This window comes from Oncorhynchus mykiss, chromosome 13 (genome assembly GCF_057628025.1).
Source record: "Oncorhynchus mykiss isolate SJ-2025 chromosome 13, ASM5762802v1, whole genome shotgun sequence".
NCBI lineage: Eukaryota > Metazoa > Chordata > Actinopteri > Salmoniformes > Salmonidae > Oncorhynchus > Oncorhynchus mykiss.
The window spans coordinates 67,853,181-67,875,769 of NC_143034.1; the positions used below are offsets into that span (position 1 = coordinate 67,853,181).

The 22,589-nt window shown below is 46.0% G+C and overlaps 2 protein-coding genes across 3 annotated transcripts in view; one reads left to right on the forward strand and one right to left on the reverse strand.

Annotated features, from left to right (window-relative positions):
* Positions 1–22,589, forward strand: part of vasnb (vasorin b) — a 438,263-nt gene that overhangs the window by 397,398 nt on the left and 18,276 nt on the right. Inside the window, exon 2 of one of the 2 annotated variants that reach the window (XM_036941758.2) lies at positions 9,064–9,131. The exons of the other annotated variant lie outside the window; for it this stretch is intronic. The gene's annotated coding sequence lies outside the window, so the exon portion shown is untranslated. The remainder of the gene's footprint in view (positions 1–9,063; positions 9,132–22,589) is intronic. 2 annotated transcript variants of the gene reach the window in all.
* Positions 1–22,589, reverse strand: part of coro7 (coronin 7) — a 270,650-nt gene that overhangs the window by 81,369 nt on the left and 166,692 nt on the right. The window lies entirely within an intron of this gene.

The following is a 22,589-nucleotide window of genomic DNA, read 5'->3' on the forward strand; positions in this document are numbered from 1 at the left end:
AGCAGCTTTCTTGGGCAGGGCGCTTAAAAAAGCCCCTGGCTTTAATCTCTTCAAAAGGCCTCGCACATCAATGCTGACCCGGCGGTATGCGAAAAGCAAACCGATCCCCTCACGGTGTTTGCCCGCCAAGCCAAATTGAAGAAGACTCAAGCCGCTCCAGCCAAATGATGCGTTCCCAAGAACCACTTCAAAAACTCTGTATAAATATACACGAGCACGCAAAGGCTACAAGCGGAGCCTGGCTTGAGCCGAACGCAAACCGCAAATAACTCCTGTCTCACACACTCCCTCTTGCCAACGCTCAGAATTCGCGTTTGAAGAGGAGAGATGGGGCTCCGAGACAGATGTTCCCCCTGAAAGACTGAATTACAGTTGGAAAGACAGACGTTCAGATTCAGAAACTGCCCTCTCAGCCTTTTGACTGGAATCAACCTATTTTTTCTCCTCCTCTCTCGTTCCCTCTTTCTCGAAGTACATGGAAAATGGCAAAAATCTGAAAAACGGCCACTAACCAAAAGTGAGAACTGGGGCCAGAGAGAAAAGGCAAGAGAGGGATCGAGAGAGCGGGAACGAGAGAGAGGACAAGGGGGAGAGAGAGAGAGCGAGCGAGCACATCCCAGAGAGCCACCGCAAATTGCCATGTTTCAGTGAGGCCGTAAAAAAAGATAAACGACTCATAATCTAAGGTTGTAATTACCTCGGGCCAACACTGTCATTAGCAAATGAGCCTTGAACCAGAGAGATGGGAAGAGAGAGAGAGAGAGATGGAGAGAGAGTGTGTGTGTGTGTGGGGGGGGGGGGGGGGGGGTAGAGGAAGGAGAGAGAGATTTGGATGGTCAAAGAGGGATGGAGAGTAGTAGCTTTGTCCCAGATCTGTTGGTGCTATCATATCATGCTATCAACTCTTGTCATGTTTGGCATGATGACACAAACAGACTGGTACCCACCCAGGCTAAAATGGTAGTGGCTGGAGAAACTTAAAGGTGGGGGAATTCAGGGAGAGAGGGAATGAGAGAAAGGGGGGGGAGAGAGGGGAAGAGAGGGGGGAGAGAGAGGGGGAGAGAGGGGGGAGAGAGGATGGGAAGAGAGGAGGGGAAGAGAGGGGGGAGAGAGGAGGGGAAGAGGGGAGGGAGAGAGGAGGGGAAGAGAGGGAATGAGAGAGAGGGGGAGAGAGGAGGGGAAGAGAGGGGGGAGAGAGGAGGGGAAGAGAGGAGGGAGAAAGGAGGGGAAGAGAGGAGGGAGAGAGGGGGGAAGAGAGGAGGGGAAGAGAGAGAAATAGATTAAGAGAGAAGGGACTGCAACGGTCACTACAAACAGTGACTAGGCCTGCACACACAAAGAACACTCATACTTAGTTTAGTGTGACCCCAGCCTTAAACCTTGACTGGAGGGTCAGATATTTAATCATTGGTATTAATGACTAATGGAAGTTCAACTAAAGAAACAAATGGTCAGATGAACATTAACTCGTAACGTTTACCCACAAATAGATTTAATGATAAGTTAAAGAGTAATGATTAGGGGAATGGTTAGCTGATGTGCTGCTGCTGCTACTGTGTCTGCCTTAGGGTCAGTAGGCACAACTGAAATCACAGGAAGTGCTGACTAGTACACACACACACGCACGCACACACACACGCGTTTACCATAAACACATACACACCAGCTCTGGTTGAGTCACTGTATGTTTGAGGTCCTTGGCCCCTCGTTTCCCCAGGGTCTATTTCAGTCACTGCTAATAGCGGCGTTATCAGCTACCATACGCACAGAGAAGTGTGTGTAAAACTAAACTTCAACCGTATTATAGGATCAACGTCAGTAAAACCTGGTCGTATTCACAAGGCACAAAACTGAAGACAAAACTGGCAAGTTCTATCAGAGTTTGTCCATTAAGAAACGCTTGTTTCCATTCTCCATTTCTAAATACTTTGCTATGCTGTGCCCTAATGAACATGACCCAGTTGTGATTGTGATACAAGTCAGGACTAGTCAGGTCACATATTAAATCAGCAGAAGACTCTTTCTAAGAATCTTAGAAGTCCTAAGGGTGACTATTGAAAAATCAAACATCAACATCGGACAGCATCCAGTGTTTTCTCTACTTCGCTCCATGTATCCCACACAGGCCATCTTCAATATGGGGATCTTGTTGTTTCTAATGTGGACATGTTGCCTCTGGTTGAAACTTTAACGCCACACTGCTTTGCTCTCAACAGCCTGGGGAGGACTGAAGTCATAAGTCACACAGACAGGAAGAGAGAACTGGGACAGTCAACAGTCGAGAGAGAGAGGGAGAGAGTGGGAGAGAGAGAGAGAGAGAGAGAGATCGTGGTGGAGGACTAAGGAGAGAAACAGAAAGAGACAGAGGGAGTAGGAGGAAATTTGAGAGAGAGACAGTCGAGAAAGAGAGAGAGATGAGAGATGAGAGAGAGAGGGAGCGAGAGGGAGAGATGAGAGAGAGATGGGTTAGAGATGAGATGGAGAGTGAAAAGGTGATGGGTCAGAAATGAGATGGAGTGTGAAGAGGTGATGGGTTAGAGATGGAGAGTGAAGTGGGGATGGGTTAGAGATGAGATGGAGAGTGAAGAGGTGATGGGTCAGAGATGGAGAGTGAAGAGGTGATGGGTTAGAGATGAGATGGAGAGTGAAGTGGTGATGGGTTAGAGATGAGATGGAGAGTGAAGAGGTGATGAGTTAGAGATGAGATGGAGAGTGAAGAGGTGATGGGTTAGAGATGAGATGGAGGGTGAAGAGGTGATGGGTTATAGATGAGATGGAGAGTGAAGTGGTGATGGGTTAGAGATGAGATGGAGAGTGAAGTGGTGATGGGTCAGAGATGAGATGGAGAGTGAAGTGGTGATGGGTTAGAGATGGAGAGTGAAGTGGTGATGGGTCAGAGATGAGATGAAGAGTGAAGTGGTGATGGGTTAGAGATGGAGAGTGAAGAGGTGATGGGTTAGACATGAGATGGAGAGTGAAGAGGTGATGGGTTAGACATGCGATGGAGAGGTGATGGGTTAGAGATGGAGAGTGAAGAGGTGATGGGTTAGAGATGAATAGTGAAGTGGTGATGGGTTAGAGATGAGATGGAGAGTGAAGTGGTGATGGGTCAGAGATGAGATGAAGAGTGAAGTGGTGATGGGTTAGAGATGGAGAGTGAAGAGGTGATGGGTTAGACATGCGATGGAGAGTGAAGAGGTGATGGGTTAGACATGCGATGGAGAGTGAAGAGGTGATGGGTTAGAGATGCGATGGAGAGTGAAGTGGTGATGGGTTAGAGATGCGATGGAGAGGTGATGGGTTAGAGATGGAGAGTGAAGAGGTGATGGGTTAGAGATGGATAGTGAAGTGGTGATGGGTTAGAGATGAGATGGAGAGTGAAGTGGTGATGGGTCAGAGATGAGATGAAGAGTGAAGTGGTGATGGGTTAGAGATGGAGAGTAAAGAGGTGATGGGTTAGAGATGGAGAGTGAAGTGGTGATGGGTTAGAGATGGAGAGTGAAGAGGTGATGGGTTAGAGATGGATAGTGAAGTGGTGATGGGTTAGAGATGAGATGGAGAGTGAAGTGGTGATGGGTTAGAGATGAGATGGAGAGTGAAGTGGTGATGGGTTAGAGATGTAGAGTGAAGAGGTGATGGGTTAGAGATGAGATGGATAGTGAAGTGGTGATGGGTTAGAGATGAGATGGAGAGTGAAGTGGTGATGGGTCAGAGATGAGATGGAGAGTGAAGTGGTGATGGGTTAGAGATGGAGAGTGAAGTGGTGATGGGTCAGAGATGAGATGGAGAGTGAAGTGGTGATGGGTTAGAGATGAGATGGAGAGTGAAGTGGTGATGGGTTAGAGATGAGATGAAGAGTGAAGTGGTGATGGGTCAGAGATGAGATGGAGAGTGAAGTGGTGATGGGTCAGAGATGAGATGGAGAGTGAAGTGGTGATGGGTTAGAGATGGAGAGTGAAGTGGTGATGGGTCAGAGATGAGATGGAGAGTGAAGTGGTGATGGATTAGAGATGAGATGGAGAGTGAAGTGGTGATGGGTTAGAGATGAGATGGAGAGTGAAGTGGTGATGGGTTAGAGATGAGATGGAGAGTGAAGTGGTGATGGGTTAGAGATGGAGAGTGAAGAGGTGATGGGTTAGAGATGAGATGGAGAGTGAAGTGGTGATGGGTTAGAGATGAGATGGAGAGTGAAGTGGTGATGGGTTAGAGATGAGATGGAGAGTGAAGTGGTGATGGGTTAGAGATGAGATGGAGAGTGAAGAGGTGATGGGTTAGAGATGAGATGGAGAGTGAAGTGGTGATGGGTTAGAGATGAGATGGAGAGGGAAGAGGTGATGGGTTAGAGATGAGATGGAGAGTGAAGTGGTGATGGGTTAGAGATGAGATGGAGAGTGAAGTGGTGATGGGTTAGAGATGGAGAGTGAAGAGGTGATGGGTTAGAGATGAGATGGAGAGTGAAGTGGTGATGGGTTAGAGATGAGATGGAGAGTGAAGTGGTGATGGGTTAGAGATGAGATGGAGAGTGAAGTGGTGATGGGTTAGAGATGGAGAGTGAAGAGGTGATGGGTTAGAGATGGAGAGTGAAGAGGTGATGGGTTAGAGATGGAGAGTGAAGAGGTGATGGGTCAGAGATGAGATGGAGAGTGAAGAGGTGATGGGTCAGAGATGAGATGGAGAGTGAAGTGGTGATGGGTCAGAGATGGACAGAGACTTCAAAGATTGATTTAGTCTCTATGTGTCTATTCTGAGTTGTTGAGTACATCTGTTTTCAGGGCTGTACTCCTATTTTTAGATGGTAAATATTTAGTCTTGAGGTCGGTATCACCCAGACCAGAACCACATGACTCTGTGTTGAGGTCAGCAGAGATGACCTACACGGCCTAGCAGTGATGACCTACACGACCTAGCAGTGATGACCTACACGACCTAGCAGTGATATATGGCCTAACAGAGATGACCTACACAACCTAGCACCCACACACACACATACACACACACACAGCTGAATCTGCACTGCCTCAGTCACTCCCATAGATAAATAAACACATGCACACATCCATGTCTGAAGAAGCCCACAAACACCAAGCCAAAAAGACAAACCCTGCAACCGGGGACTATTTTCAGACGGAAACGGTGTGTGTGTGTGTGTGTGTGTGTGCGTTCTTCACCATGATTGTGAGTGTGTATTTAACTGTGTGACTGTAAGCCAGAGGGTGAGTCAGAGTTGGTCTCTGTGTTGGTGTATACAGTGTAGTCTCTGGTGTTGGTGTATACTGTACAGTGTAGTCTCTGTGTTGGTGTATACTGTGTAGTCTCTGGTGTTGGTGTGTACAGTGTAGTCTCTGGTGTTGGTGTGTGCAGTGTAGTCTCTGGTGTTGGTGTGTACAGTGTAGTCTCTGGTGTTGGTGTGTACAGTGTAGTCTCTGGTGTTGGTGTGTACAGTGTAGTCTCTGGTGTTGGTGTATACAGTGTAGTCTCTGGTGTTGGTGTATACAGTGTCGTCTCTGGTGTCGGTGTATACTGTACAGTGTAGTCTCTGGTGTTGGTGTGTACAGTGTAGTCTCTGGTGTTGGTGTGTACAGTGTAGTCTCTGGTGTTGGTGTGTACAGTGTAGTCTCTGTGTTGGTGTATACAGTGTAGTCTCTGGTGTTGGTGTGTACAGTGTAGTCTCTGGTGTTGGTGTGTACAGTGTAGTCTCTGGTGTTGGTGTGTGCAGTGTAGTCTCTGGTGTTGGTGTATACAGTGTAGTCTCTGGTGTTGGTGTGTGCAGTGTAGTCTCTGGTGTTGGTGTATACAGTGTAGTCTCTGGTGTTGGTGTGTGCAGTGTAGTCTCTGGTGTTGGTGTATACAGTGTAGTCTCTGGTGTTGGTGTGTGCAGTGTAGTCTCTGGTGTTGGTGTGTGCAGTGTAGTCTCTGGTGTTGGTGTGTGCAGTGTAGTCTCTGGTGTTGGTGTATACAGTGTAGTCTCTGGTTAGACTGTGTGCTCTTGGAGACATCTCCTTGTTTCACACCTTTATGAACGCTTGACTGAATGACAAGGTTTCTGGATGACTGTGGTGCAAGGATACTGGAGAAAAACAACTTGTTTTTCTGAATATGTTGTTGAGGAAGCCCCAGGGTCTAACGACTCTCAGCACCAGTCACCTCTACATCAAGCAGTTTGGTTCAATCCAATTCCCAAAGTTGGACTTGGATTCAAATACTATTCAAAATCGTTCAAATACTTTGAGCATTTGTTTTAGCTTGCCTGGAGGGCCAGGTGGGCGGGGCTTGCAGTTTGTTTTAGCTTGCCTGGAGGGCCAGGTGGGCGGGGCTTGCAGTTTGTTTTAGCTTGCCTGGAGGGCCAGGTGGGCGGGGCTTGCAGTTTGTTTTAGCTTGCCTGGAGGGCCAGGTGGGCGGGGCTTGCAGTTTGCCATTTCAATACTTTTCTATTGGTTCCATTCCAACAGGCAAGATACATCAAAACACAGATACAGTATTTTAAATGATTTCAAATCGTATTTGAACCCAGGTCTGATGGAGAATAACACAAACACAGGGTTTGTGATGAACTCATGAAGTGGACATAGAGACATAGTCTCTAAGTCTCTAAATTACATTAGAAGTCAACATGAAAAGACAGACACACACAAACAGGCTGCCCTTCCATCAGCGCTGTCGCCTGAGGAGCGTTATGATGAAAATGTGTTATTGGAGCTGTTGTGTCCTTTTGATGCTGACAGCAATGTTGTTGTCAACAGTCAGTCTCTGGCGTCACACACACACACAGCCCGATACGATCAGCTGAGACGGTATAGTGTGTGTGTTACTTGCGAGTGGCGGACAAGAGCACAAAGAAACACAGGTACACTCATTAATTACACAAACAGGTTTATAACGCCGTTCTGTCAGTGTCACTTTACTGGTTTGGCTTTGGGAGAGTATCAAACATCTGTATGAATTACAGTTACACTGTGTACTTTGTGAGGCTCACAGTAATGTGTGCCAGGCAGGGGGTCAAATCTACTGTTATTCAAAGTCACACATCCATAAAGTCACACATCAGCAGTCAATGCACAGCCATCTAAATACATAGGATATAACCTGGTTCACACAGAACCCTGTAAAGAACACACACACATTGAACCACGTAGCTGTGTTAAACTACTGTCCTACTATGATACCCTGCCTTCACTCACTAAGTACTGTAGCTGTGTTAAACTACTGTCCTACCATGATACCCTGCCTTCACTCACTAAGTTCTGTAGCTGTGTTAAACTACTGTCCTACCATGTTACCCTGCCAGTCTGACAGAAGACAGCCTGCCTTCTTGCTCTCCTTTTCCTTCCTCCCTCTGTCACTTCCTCTGTCATTCTATCGTTGTCTGGTTCGGTCGTTCATCCTCTCGCTCCCCGTGCCAGAACGCCTCATACGCCACACGGCCTGCTGCCGCTCAGCACGCTCCCTACCTCCCTCCTCGCACCCCTCCCATACGGCGCTGGAATGCAGCACGTTAAAACAACACCACTTCCTGTTCAGCTTGTGGAGTGATGTGGAGAGCAGGACTGGAGCTGGGAGGGAAGGAGATGGGGGTTGTTGTGGGGTGGTGTGGAGAGCAGGACTGGAGCTGGGAGGGAAGGAGATGGGGGTTGTTGTGGGGTGGTGTGGAGAGCAGGACTGGAGCTGGGAGGGAAGGAGATGGGGGTTGTTGTGGGGTGATGTGGAGAGCAGGACTGGAGCTGGGAGGGAAGGAGATGGGGGTTGTTGTGGGGTGGTGTGGAGAGCATTACTGGAGCTGGGAGGGAAGGAGATGGGGGTTGTTGTGGGTTGATGTGGAGAGCAGGACTGGAGCTGGGAGGGAAGGAGATGGGGGTTGTTGTGGGGTGATGTGGAGAGCAGGACTGGAGCTGGGAGGGAAGGAGATGGGGGTTGTTGTGGGGTGGTGTGGAGAGCATTACTGGAGCTGGGAGGGAAGGAGATGGGGGTTGTTGTGGGTTGATGTGGAGAGCAGGACTGGAGCTGGGAGGGAAGGAGATGGGGGTTGTTGTGGGGTGATGTGGAGAGCAGGACTGGAGCTGGGAGGGAAGGAGATGGGGGTTGTTGTGGGGTGGTGTGGAGAGCATTACTGGAGCTGGGAGGGAAGGAGATGGGGGTTGTTGTGGTGTGGTGTGGAGAGCATTACTGGAGCTGGGAGGGAAGGAGATGGGGGTTGTTGTGGGGTGATGTGGAGAGCAGGACTGGAGCTGGGAGGGAAGGAGATGGGGGTTGTTGTGGGGTGATGTGGAGAGCAGGACTGGAGCTGGGAGGGAAGGAGATGGGGGTTGTTGTAGGGTGGTGTGGAGAGCAGGACTGGAGCTGGGAGGGAAGGAGATGGGGGTTGTTGTGGGGTGATGTGGAGAGCAGGACTGGAGCTGGGAGGGAAGGAGATGGGGGTTGTTGTGGGGTGATGTGGAGAGCAGGACTGGAGCTGGGAGGGAAGGAGATGGGGGTTGTTGTGGGGTGGTGTGGAGAGCATTACTGGAGCTGGGAGGGAAGGAGATGGGGGTTGTTGTGGTGTGGTGTGGAGAGCATTACTGGAGCTGGGAGGGAAGGAGATGGGGGTTGTTGTGGGGTGATGTGGAGAGCAGGACTGGAGCTGGGAGGGAAGGAGATGGGGGTTGTTGTGGGGTGATGTGGAGAGCAGGACTGGAGCTGGGAGGGAAGGAGATGGGGGTTGTTGTAGGGTGGTGTGGAGAGCAGGACTGGAGCTGGGAGGGAAGGAGATGGGGGTTGTTGTGGGATGGTGTGGAGAGCAGGACTGGAGCTGGGAGGGAAGGAGATGGGGGTTGTTGTGGGGTGGTGTGGAGAGCAGGACTGGAGCTGGGAGGGAAGGAGATGGGGGTTGTTGTGGGGTGATGTGGAGAAAAAAGGTCTGGTCAACCATAACTAAAACAATCCCCAAAAGAGGTGAGTTAAACTACTGTACCTACCTTAACTTCAAGAGCTAGTCTGTGGGTTCTGACCACACCTCAACGGTCAAGATGATTGGTCAGTCACAAATACAGTGTGTGTGTTAATGTGTTTGTTCTGTTGTGTTGTCTACAGATAGAGGGGACACCACCACCACCCCAGTCAAAGTGAAGTGAAACAGGAGGAGGCATCTTGTTGAGTGGGTAAGTTAAGGGTTAATTGTTTGACCGTCCATTTCACTCCTCTTCAATGTTCATATGACAGAGTAGTTAAGTTGCTATACTACCAGAAATACGACTACTAACACTTCCATATGAAACAAGATGATACAAGTTTGTCAACAGATAGGTTTTTAGTTCACTCCAGAAGTATCATAGGGTAACATTTTTGGCACATTTCTGAATGAGGAAACATCCTGTTGAATGATTGCATTCAAAGTTTCCAGAAAGCACACTTGGCTGTTGATAGTGTTAACCTCAACACATTCCTTCCTCATGAGTCCTCTTCACACTTGACTGAGTCCCTCAATGAGAAGTTGTCTATCTACCTACAACAAGGACTGAGAGCACACACATGCTATTTACTGAGCAGAGAGAGCTGTTGAGGAAGTATGGAGGGTGAGTGTGTGCGTGTGTGTGCGTGTATGGGGGGGGGGGGGGGGGGCATGGCTGCCTGGTTTGCATGGCTGCCTGGTGTGTGTGTGTGTGTGTGTGTGTGTGTGTGTGTGTGTGTGTGTGTGTGTGTGTGTGTATGTGTGTGATGGTCTATAAAAGTGCAGGCAGGGGAGGCTTATTCAATCACTGGTGATAATTGCCCCTCTCCACCCCCCTGGGCCGGTCCATTATAGATGGAGGGGGAGTGTGTCTGATCCAGCTGGGATGGTCTATTATGTGAGGCAGGGGGAGTGTGTCTGGGTCAAGCTGTGGTCTGGTCCAGCAGTCAGGCTCTGGGGCAGCGGGGGCTGTTGTTAAGGTCTGACAGGGACTGTGCAGGCTTGGAAAGTGTGCTTTTCTCCCCCCTCCTCTCCTTTCTGACCCAGAACACAGCCCACTGCTCAAGGCCTGTGGGGTCTGGAATCATTAGTACACTCACTAATTTCCTTACAACCACCTCTACCTTTCCCTCCTCCCCACTCCTCAAACCTCAGAGAGAGACAGAGAGACATAGAGAGACAGAGTGAAAGGGAGCGATACAGAGTGAGGCATGCAGTAAGTGATTGCACACAGACACACACACAGACACACACATTAGCCCCACTCTGGAGAGCAGACTTGTGGACAGACAAACACACACATGTACTGCAGGCAGACAGGCAGGCAGGCAGGCAGACAGACAGACAGGCAGTGAGACAGGATGTCACTGTGTGCTGTAATTTGAGGCAGTGCGTTGGAGCTTTGATGTTAAAACGACAGGATTAAGGTAGAAGCAGCCAGAAGACTATGTGTTGACACAAACCCTCTCTCACTAGATAGTGAATTATTTACAACCCAGCAGCGTTCCAACCAGACACACATTCCTGAACTAGAAGAAGTGTGTATGTATGTGTGTGTCTCCAAACCATGGAGCGTAGGGGGCCATGACAGGGCTGAGATCATAGAGACTAGGGAGGGTCTGTCTGCTCCATCACTGAGGACATGTATCTGCTCCTGGACGGGTCTGACAGAGCCCCTCTATAGGCTGTACAACAGAGTGACAACCAACACAAACACAGTGTCTGGAAGACTACGTCCAGAAACACCTGGACACTGTGTGAAGGGACGGGTAGTTCTCCTCTCTGGGGGTTTTACAATATGAAGCAGGAGTGATGTACCATGGTGTCTCTCTCTCTACTCAGCATTAACAACAAGACAGTGGGACTAACCCATAGAACACATGTGGATTCCATCTGTGTGCAAACACACACACAGAGATCTCCCAAAACCTCACCAAGGGCCCCGTCTCTCACCTCTCCAGATGGAGGGCACGAGGAGGCTCGGGGGGAATAGCTCTCAAATTGAATTCAGTGGTGGGTTGTTTAAAGTGGAGCGCCATGTGCAACACATGACCAGGCAGTGGTGTGTGTTAGCGCTCCAGCCTCCGCAGGCAGATCTCTCTCTCTCATATGGTTGTTTTCTTGAGGAATCTCTCCCATATCTAACCCAGAGAGCACGGCACACCTGTTGCACGTTAATTGCAGTGTTCCAGGGTCACGGTGATATAACCTTGTTGAAAGATCTCTCAGCTACAGAGTAGAGGCAGCCCCGGCAGAAGCAGGCAGCAGTGAGCTCAGGAGGCAGGCGAGGCCACCCCGGGACAAGCCAAGCTGACAGGGGGACGTTAGAGGCGGTTGGTTGAGCTAGGAGGCCCTGGCAAGTGACCAACACAGCGAGATGTCTTCTCACAATGCATTCTTTTGTGACAGTTTAAATCAGCCAAAGAGATCTTCTTGTCATAATTTATCTGTGTGCGTGTGTGTATGTTTTATGGGATAAAGCCCCAAGGCTAGAATGGCTTAAAATCACAGACAGTCATTTCTACAGTACAGTAAACTACAGACCTGTAAAACAGGTAGATAGGTCTGTAAACACAGGCTTATTGTCAAAGAATGAGGAACGAAAGTGTAAATGTGTAGCTGTGAGAACCCTACACTGTCCTCTACTGACACAATGACACAGACACACTACTGTCTACAAGCCAGATCCCTCTCTCAGCCTCCAGATCAGACTACATACACCATGTGACGTCATGACTACTCAGATCCTAGAGAGACGTGGAGAGAGAGGTGATTGGATTCAGATGACTGATGTAGTCAATGTCCCCACCTGGACCTACATAACTCACATCAACATACACATGTGCCTCTCCTCCACAGATTGATAAGACACAGTGACAATTAAGTTAGCAACAACAACTAATTCCATTTGCAATAGCCACACCAAAAGTTGTGGTTACCCTAGCACTAACACACTTGATTCAAGGAATCATCTCATCATCAAGGCTTTCATTACAAGCACTAAACACACTTGATTCAACAAATCATCTCATCAAGGCTTTCATTACGAGCACTAACACACTTGATTCAAGGAATCATCTCATCATCAAGGCTTTCATTACTAGCACTAACACACTTGATTCAACGAATCATCTCATCATCAAGGCTTTCATTACGAGCACTAACACACTTGATTCAACAAATCATCTCATCAAGGCTTTCATTACGAGCACTAACACACTTGATTCAACGAATCATCTCATCAAGGCTTTCATTACGAGCACTAACACACTTGATTCAACGAATCATCTCATCAAGGCTTTCATTACAAGCACTAACACACTTGATTCAACGAATCATCTCATCAAGGCTTTCATTACGAGCACTAACACACTTGATTCAACGAATCATCTCATCAAGGCTTTCATTACGAGCACTAACACACTTGATTCAAGGAATCATCAAGGCTTTCATTACTTGAATCAGGTGTGTTAGTGCTAGGGCCCCCCTATGGGTCCCCAGGACCAGGACAGGAAAACACAGACCTAGAGAAACTCTACAGATTGATCTAAATTGGAAACAGTGACGACAAGTTTAATAAATGATCTTGTAAATCGCCAGGCCGACGGCCAAGTGACTAAACAATGTACTGCTACTGTCATCCTCACAGTGACACTGTCACCATTGTGTCCCTAGTGTCACACATTGTCCCATCTCTGGCATCTGTGGCATTCTTTACTGTCATAGACCTCCTACAGGACAACAGTGAGCTTTCTGTTAAAACACCTTCAAGACAAGAACCAGAACAGCAGCAGCATCTCCAGCTGATTGACACAAATCCCTTCAGTGTTCTATGAAGAGGTGTACTGTGACGTTTATCCTTCAAGTCAATTTAACGTCATTGTCCCCTGGAGGAAAATACATACTGACTTTCTGTCCCTCCCTCGCCCGTACCTGCTACGACACGGCTCATTGGTAGAGAGAGACATGTACGTGCGTGCGTGCGTGCGTGTGTGAGAGAGAGAGTTGGTTCCCTTTCTGCGTGGATGTTTGCCCTGTCTATACCTCTACAACCCCCCTGACAGCCACTAGACAGACGGAGGAGAGGTTACTGGTGTCCTGAAGAACACCTTCAGAAGAAACACAGACAGGAGAGAAAACAGGGCAACGGGGGATGAACAGGTGTGAACACAGATGTGCTATGAGGCTGAGGATGATTCATACATGTGTGTCTCAGTGTATGTTGATGGGGTGTGTGAGACTGTGTACTTCAGACAGCCTGTCCAGGTTACACAGGACATGATGCCATGTCCACTGACTTTCACATTAGTCAAGTATCACATCAGCTGGAACGTAGAGAGTTCATCATCAGATCATTATCAACTCACTGGAAATCCTGATTTCTCCACAGCCTCTATATCTGTTAACATTTGAGGTAAATGTGCAGACCTATTTTACATTTTTGGTGACGTGGAGGTGAAAGAATGCTACTGCTTGTTACCTGCTGCTCCTAAATAACTACAGGTTCATTATGAGACGTGTGTGTGTGTGTGTGTGTGTGTGTGTGTGTGTGTGTGTGTGTGTGTGTGTGTGTGTGTGTGTGTGTGCTACGGCGGCGGCAGAGGCTGTGGTGACAGAAATGTGATTGGCACACTGCAGGGTAAATCCTCTCTGGAGACATGGGGTGACAGAGGTATTTGGTAGGAGGTGACATGATAGGGCGGGGGACAGTGGCGCATGTAGCCAGAGGGAAGGACAACCAGACAGAGGGACACGGTGACAGAACCACTCAGAGAGTGTGTGTTTGTTTGTCCGTCTGTCCGCCCACGGACTGGATGTGTCACAAACCCTTAGCTTTTGTTGACTTGACCTTTGTTTCTGACAGTAGACGTTCAGGGTTCAGAGGGAGAAAGGTCAAACTGAATGTGACCATACATATTCAGTCATAGGTACCTTCAATCTACATTTGACTGTTGAACAGAGGGACAAGGGTAGGACTGAATGTAAACATACATGTACATCTTCAGTATCTGAATATACTGATTCTTAAAAAATACACACGGCTCTATTTGACCAGGAGAGAAATCTGGAGGTTCAGACCCTCTTTTTCTAGAAACACCGAGCAACAGGGTCCCAAAAAATAAATACTATTCTCTACTAAGAGAGAGAAAGCAGAATTGGGAGTCAGGTAAATCCCTGATCAAAACTATGTTTGATCTCCTGGATAGCCTTTGAAGTTGAAAATAAGTTGAACTTAAGTCAAGATAAATAGTTAATCGTAGCAGTAATATCAGGGGGTGATGATGAATCAGTGTTTCATTCAAAGACATGTAACAATAAACTAGAGGTAAATACAGGATGATGAAAACAAGGTATGGAGGGAGGGAGGGAGAGAGAGATTGGAGTGTGCACATCACACCTGCCTTGTGTGTCAGCACACGGCCACGGAACAGGTTGAGCTGCCTCTAACTAATCCCTGACACACACACACACACACACACGATACTCAAACACACACATCATGAAGACAAGTACACACCATCCTCTGACACTCACACCCAGCACAAACACACACAGGCACAAACCACATACTCACTGACACCAGAAGAATGTACACCTGCTGGTTTGCATGATTGAAAACCGACAACGGACAAGTGCTTTCCCTGTACCCATACACTTACAGCCTCTTCATTACAGAGTTACTAGTTCTATTATAGGATCAAATCAAATGTGTTGGTCACGCACACACTTTAGCAGATGTTATAGCGGTGTTCAGTGAAATGCTTATGTCACTAGTTCCTAACAATGTAGTAAAATGTAGTAAAAGTCAACAAGTACACAAATGATGCCCCAAAAACATTTGACAACATTTGAAACGTCAGAACGAATCTAATTAACCCAAATAGCACTGTAACAGTAATCCACATCTACACAGGAGGAATTTACACGAGATATACCCACAATGATATGTACAGCAGTAAATACATTAGAGTGAGATATATCAATAACCCAGTATATTAAAAAATACACCGTGTGTATAAACAGTGTAACTAAAATGCAATGTAGAAATATTAGAATGAGCTATGCGAAGAATACAGTATTTAAATACACAGTACAAAACACCATGAAAAAATGCATAGAATTGTAGAAATGTTGCGAAATATAAATACATATGTTCAGTATGTGAATGGTATGTACAGACAGTATGTGAATGGTGTGTATAGACAGTATGTGGATGGTGTGTATAGACAGTATGTGAATGGTGTGTATAGACAGTATGTGAATGGTGTGTATAGACAGTATGGACAGTATGTGAATGGTGTGTATAGACAGTATGGACAGTATGTGAATGGTGTGTATAGACGGTATAGACAGTATGTGAATGGTGTGTATAGACAGTATGTGAATGGTGTGTATAGACAGTATGGACAGTATGTGAATGGTGTGTATAGACAGTATGTGAATGGTGTGTATAGACAGTATGTGAATGGTGTGTATAGACAGTATGTGAATGGTGTGTATAGACAGTATGTGAATGGTATGTATAGACAGTATAGACAGTATGGACAGTATGTGAATGGTGTGTATAGACAGTATGTGAATGGTGTGTATAGACAGTATGTGAATGGTATGTATAGACAGTATAGACAGTATGGACTGTATGTGAATGGTGTGTATAGACAGTATAGACAGTATGTGAATGGTGTGTATAGACAGTATGGACAGTATGTGAATGGTGTGTATAGACAGTATGTGAATGGTATGTATAGACAGTATAGACAGTATGTGAATGGTGTGTATAGACAGTATGTGAATGGTGTGTATAGACAGTATGGACAGTATGTGAATGGTGTGTATAGACAGTATGGACAGTATGTGAATGGTGTGTACAGACAGTATGTGAATGGTGTGTATAGACAGTATGTGAATGGTGTGTATAGACAGTATGGACAGTATGTGAATGGTGTGTATAGACAGTATAGACCGTATGTGAATGGTATGTATAGACAGTATGTGGATGGTGTGTATAGACAGTATGTGAATGGTGTGTATAGACAGTATGTGAATGGTGTGTATAGACAGTATGGACAGTATGTGAATGGTATGTATAGACAGTATGGACAGTATGTGAATGGTATGTATAGACAGTATGTGGATGGTGTGTATAGACAGTATGTGAATGGTGTGTATAGACAGTATGTGGATGGTGTGTATAGACAGTATGTGAATGGTGTGTATAGACAGTATGGACAGTATGTGAATGGTGTTTATAGACAGTATGTGAATGGTGTGTATAGACAGTATGTGGATAGTGTGTATAGACAGTATGTGAATGGTGTGTATAGACAGTATGTGAATGGTGTGTATAGACAGTATGGACAGTATGTGAATGGTGTGTATAGACAGTATGTGAATGGTATGTATAGACAGTATAGACAGTATGTGAATGGTGTGTATAGACAGTATGTGAATGATGTGTATAGACAGTATAGACAGTATGTGAATGGTGTGTATAGACAGTATAGACAGTATGTGAATACAGCAGTACTAGCTGCTAACCCCAGCCTCCTGCTAACCCCAGCCTCCTGCTAACCCCAGCCTCCTGCTAACCCCAGCCTCCTGCTAACCTCAGCCTCCTGCTAACCTCAGCCTCCTGCTAACCCCAGCCTCCTGCTAACCCCAGCCTCCTGCTAACCCCAGCCTCCTGCTAACCCCAGCCTCCTGCTAACCCCAGCCTCCTGCTAACCTCAGCCTCCTGCTAACCCCAGCCTCCCGCTAACCCCAGTCTCCTGCTAACCCCAGCCTCCTGCTAACCCCAGCCTCCTGCATCCCAGCCTCCTGCATCCCAGCCTCCTGCATCCCAGCCCAGGTCAGACTGCACAGCCGTATAGTAGTGGTCCTTGTGGACAAATATCTCCTTCATGACATGAAGACTATAGAGTTCAGGGTTCAGCTGAACACTGTGGCACCTTCCTGCTCCCCAACAAGCCATCAAATGAGAGAGGGAAATAAAAAGGGAGAGAGAGAGAGAAAAAGGGAGCGAGAGAGAGAGAAAAAGGGAGAGAGGGAGAGAGAAAGAGTTCTCCCACAGAGAGGCGTCTACATCGGGTTGCCTTTTTACACCACATTGGCATGTGACAGATGGTGCTCAGGTCAAGCAGAGTGGTCTCTAAGGCTTGGGGTCAGCGTGTATGGGTCAGTTAGTAAAGAGGCCAGGGGGCTAGTAGCTGTTTAAAGCTGACTGACCTGGGAACAGGAGCAAACCAGCCTTCTAGGACCAGAGCCAGTCTCTGAAGAATAGTCACAATCTAAATCAGATCCAGAGTCAGAAAACCAAGTGTATCAGTTGTAATTTGAGCACAGTGTTGAGCTAGTGTTTACTTTATAGTAGCTGTCCCTAACTGACCTCAGACCTGCTTGTTAGCATTCTAATCTAATTGTGTTCATTATCTAGTAATTCTATTTCTATGTCCCTGACTGACATACAGTGTATGACTGGGGCAGGACAGTGTTGTACATTTGAGTCATTGAGCAGACACTCTTATCCAGAGCCACTTACAGTAGTGAGTGCATACATTTGATCTCATACTGGTCCCCCTTGGGAATCAAACCCACAACCCTGGCGTGGCAAGCACCATGCTCTACCAACTGAGCTACAGGGAACTCCATTACCAGAGACAGTCTCTATCTGAAGAATAGTCCCAGTTTAAATGTGATCTAGAATCAGATCAGAAAACCAGTTTTTGTTTCACTAGACAGAGACAGGTGTTAGGGTATGGGATCAAACGTTAGTTCAAAACCCATCACAAAGGAAAGGAGGATACAGACCTATCCATTGTTCTGGTCTCTGCACACTTTGTATGAATGAGATATTTTTGTATGGTAAAGATCAGACGCCTAATGGGCTAGTCTCTCACCACGTGTCTGTATGAAGAGCTGTGATTGGATAATCAGCCAATTGACCACAGGGATGGTAGGTGTGTAACAGAGGCCTGCTTTGTGTCCATGTGAGTGGGTTGTGACCTCACTGATTTTATTAGTCAGAAAGTTCAAGGGTCACAGGGCTGGGTCACCTCATCAGTGCTGACTGAGGGAGGCAACGGCAGCCATGTGTCAATACCTATACGATCTGCAAAGAGCAAGACAGAGAGTTAGTGTGTGTGTGAATCTCATCCAAGGGGATCTTGTCGGGCATCTAGAATCCCTTCCTCTGCAGTATGTTTAGAGAAAGAAAGGAGAGGATTTAAACTGAACCTCAGACCTTAAAGCTCAGAGGCGGTATAGACATCTGCTAACACACGACTATTGTCTGGCCTGGCCATCGTCTGCCTCTCTTCTCCTCTCCCGGCCTCGCTCCCTGGGAATGGAGCAGCCAAGGCAGCTCTGAAGCGCAGAGGATTTAACCTGGGTCGCATGAGTTGTACATACACACTTTGGAGGTTTTGGGTTTGGAAATGCCCTGGGGGAGTGCAGAAAGTGCACCTGTTGTGGCGGTGGGGCCGGTAGGTGGGCAGGAGGCTCAGGGGTGTGTGTGTGTGTTTCTGTCTCTGCATGTGTGCGTGCGATGGGTGTGTGCCTGTGTCAAACAGGCCCTGTTATCTGTCCTATCTTGGTGGAGGGTTACACAAAGGACACAGTCGCTTTAACAGCAGTGGAAACAGCCAATCTGACTCTGACCCCTGACCTCTAGGAATAGTAATATGGCTCATTGCTTTCAAGTCTTTGTTTTCCTGGCAGGTGATGGTTATCTAATGAGATGTATTAGTTAGGCCAGGGCTTCCCAAACCTCTCCTCAAGCACCCCTAGCCATTCCATCTATGTCATGTGTTTCAGTATAAGCACATCTGATTGGTCAACCAATCACCAAGCACTTCATTAGTTGATTCAGGTGTGCTAGTTCTCGAATACATCCAATCAGTGGAAATGTCGAGGGTTTAGGAAACACTTCATTAGGAAGAAGAGATGAGTGGCTACTAGGGAGTTACTAGGGAGGGAGATAGTATGCTGAGTTACTAAGGAGAGAGATAGTATGCTGAGTGCCTAGCTACTAGAGTCCTTTTATGCTGGGACCTTGTCTTTTAATGGAACAATGCTGTAGTCTAGAGCATTAATAACAGTCTGATCTCCATTACTACAGAGCCAGAGATCAGTCATCCAGGGTATAACACTGTTACCCCTGTTAGATTCACTACAGCAGTGCAGCATCCCACTAGCATTGGGCTCAAGCAGTTTCTATGGATTTACTGCAGTGTACAGCACTAGGGACGTGTATACATAACATTCATAAATGATCACCTCAGCAGCCATGGGAACACTGGTGTGGAGGTCTATCTGCCCACTGGTGACCCCCTCCTCTTACCCCCATCCCCCTAGCTGCTGTCCTGTGAGATGAAACAGGAGCACCCCCACGCACCACCCATCCTAACTCCACTGTCAGTGCCCCCCTCCCCCTGACCACAGCTGGACCCTGTTACCCACAATGCACCGAGTAAGGGTCATCCCTCAACATGACAGCGCCATCCCATAAACCAGGGCCCCCCTAGACAGGTCAGAGAGCAGCAGATGATGAATGGGTAAAAGGAGGAAAAGGGATTATTGAGAGAAAATGGAGGGAGTAAAGTAGAACAGAAGAAAAGAGAGGAGAGTTCTGGGGGACTTTCTGAATTCTGACGGGTCAATCCACGAAGACACTGAAAACACTTATTGTTGATACCCCCGGATAGTTTGGTAAACTGAAACTCCACCTTTAAGTGTGGTGCAAAGTCAATGAAAACATGGAGCTAGGTTAGTGAAGTATACAGCCAATGAAAACATGTAGCTTGTTTAGTGAAGTATACAGTCAATGACAACATGTAGCTAGGTTAGTGAAGTATACAGTCAATGAAAACATGGAGCTAGGTTAGTGAAGTATACAGTCAATGAGAACATGGAGCTAGGTTAGTGAAGTATACAGTCAATGACAACATGGAGCTAGGTTAGTGAAGTATACAGTCAATGAAAACATAGAGCTAGGTTAGTGAAGTATACAGTCAATGAGAACATGTAGCTAGGTTAGTGAAGTATACAGTCAATGACAACATGGAGCTAGGTTAGTGAAGTATACAGTCAATGAAAACATGGAGCTAGGTTAGTGAAGTATACAGTCAATGAAAACATGGAGCTAGGTTAGTGAAGTATACAGTCAATGAAAACATGGAGCTAGGTTAGTGAAGTATACAGTCAATGAAAACATGGAGCTAGGTTAGTGAAGTATACAGTCAATGAAAACATGGAGCTAGGTTAGTGAAGTATACAGTCAATGACAACATGGAGCTAGTTTAGTGAAGTATACAGTCAATGACAACATGGAGCTAGTTTAGTGAAGTATACAGTCAATGACAACATGTAGCTAGGTTGGTGAAGTATACAGCCAATGAAAACATGGAGCGAGGTTAGTGAAGTATACAGTCAATGACAACATGGAACGAGGTTCGTAAAGTATACAGTCAATGACAACATGGAGCTAGGTTAGTGAAGTATACAGCCAATGAAAACATGTAGCTAGGTTAGTGAAGTATACAGTCAATGACAACATGTAGCTAGGTTAGTGAAGTATACAGTCAATGAGAACATGGAGCTAGGTTAGTGAAGTATACAGTCAATGAAAACATGTAGCTAGGTTAGTGAAGTATACAGCCAATGAAAACATGGAGCTAGGTTAGTGAAGTATACAGTCAATGAAAACATGGAGCTAGGTTAGTGAAGTATACAGTCAATGAAAACATGGAGCTAGGTTAGTGAAGTATACAGTCAATGAAAACATGTAGCTAGTTTAGTGAAGTATACAGTCAATGAAAACATGTAGCTAGGTTAGTGAAGTATACAGTCAATGACAACATGTAGCTAGGTTAGTGAAGTATACAGCCAATGAAAACATGTAGCTAGGTTAGTGAAGTATACAGTCAATGACAACATGTAGCTAGGTTAGTGAAGTATACAGTCAATGACAACATGGAGCTAGGTTAGTGAAGTATACAGTCAATGAAAACATGGAGCTAGGTTAGTGAAGTATACAGTCAATGAAAACATGGAGCTAGGTTAGTGAAGTATACAGTCAATGACAACATGGAGCTAGGTTAGTGAAGTATACAGTCAATGAAAACATGGAGCTAGGTTAGTGAAGTATACAGTCAATGACAACATGTAGCTAGGTTAGTGAAGTATACAGTCAATGACAACATGGAGCTAGGTTAGTGAAGTATACAGTCAATGAGAACATGGAGCTAGGTTAGTGAAGTATACAGTCAATGAGAACATGGAGCTAGGTTAGTGAAGTATACAGTCAATGACAACATGGAGCTAGGTTAGTGAAGTATACAGTCAATGAGAACATGGAGCTAGGTTAGTGAAGTATACAGTCAATGAAAACATGGAGCTAGGTTAGTGAAGTATACAGCCAATGACAACATGGAGCTAGGTTAGTGAAGTATACAGTCAATGAAAACATGGAGCTAGGTTAGTGAAGTATACAGTCAATGAAAACATGGAGCTAGGTTAGTGAAGTATACAGTCAATGAAAACATGGAGCTAGGTTAGTGAAGTATACAGTCAATGAAAACATGGAGCTAGGTTAGTGAAGTATACAGCCAATGACAACATGGAGCTAGGTTAGTGAAGTATACAGTCAATGAAAACATGGAGCTAGGTTAGTGAAGTATACAGTCAATGACAACATGGAGCTAGGTTAGTGAAGTATACAGTCAATGAAAACATGGAGCTAGGTTAGTGAAGTATACAGTCAATGAGAACATGGAGCTAGGTTAGTGAAGTATACAGTCAATGAAAACATGGAGCTAGGTTAGTGAAGTATACAGTCAATGACAACATGGAGCTAGGTTAGTGAAGTATACAGTCAATGACAACATGGAGCTAGGTTAGTAAAGTATACAGTCAATGACAACATGGAGCTAGGTTAGTGAAGTATACAGTCAATGAAAACATGGAGCTAGGTTAGTGAAGTATACAGCCAATGAAAACATGGAGCTAGGTTAGTGAAGTATACAGCCAATGAAAACATGGAGCTAGGTTAGTGAAGTATACAGCCAATGAAAACATGGAGCTAGGTTAGTGAAGTATACAGTCAATGAAAACATGGAGCTAGGTTAGTGAAGTATACAGTCAATGACAACATGGAGCTAGGTTAGTGAAGTATACAGTCAATGAAAACATGGAGCTAGGTTCGTAAAGTATACAGTCAATGACAACATGGAGCTAGGTTAGTGAAGTATACAGTCAATGAGAACATGGAGCTAGGTTAGTGAAGTATACAGCCAATGAAAACATGGAGCTAGGTTAGTGAAGTATACAGTCAATGAAAACATGGAGCGAGGTTCGTAAAGTATACAGTCAATGACAACATGGAGCTAGGTTAGTGAAGTATACAGTCAATGAAAACATGGAGCTAGGTTAGTAAAGTATACAGTCAATGACAACATGTAGCTAGGTTAGTGAAGTATACAGCCAATGACAACATGGAGCTAGGTTAGTGAAGTATACAGTCAATGAAAACATGGAGCTAGGTTAGTGAAGTATACAGCCAATGAAAACATGGAGCTAGGTTAGTGAAGTATACAGTCAATGAGAACATGGAGCTAGGTTAGTGAAGTATACAGTCAATGACAACATGGAGCTAGGTTAGTGAAGTATACAG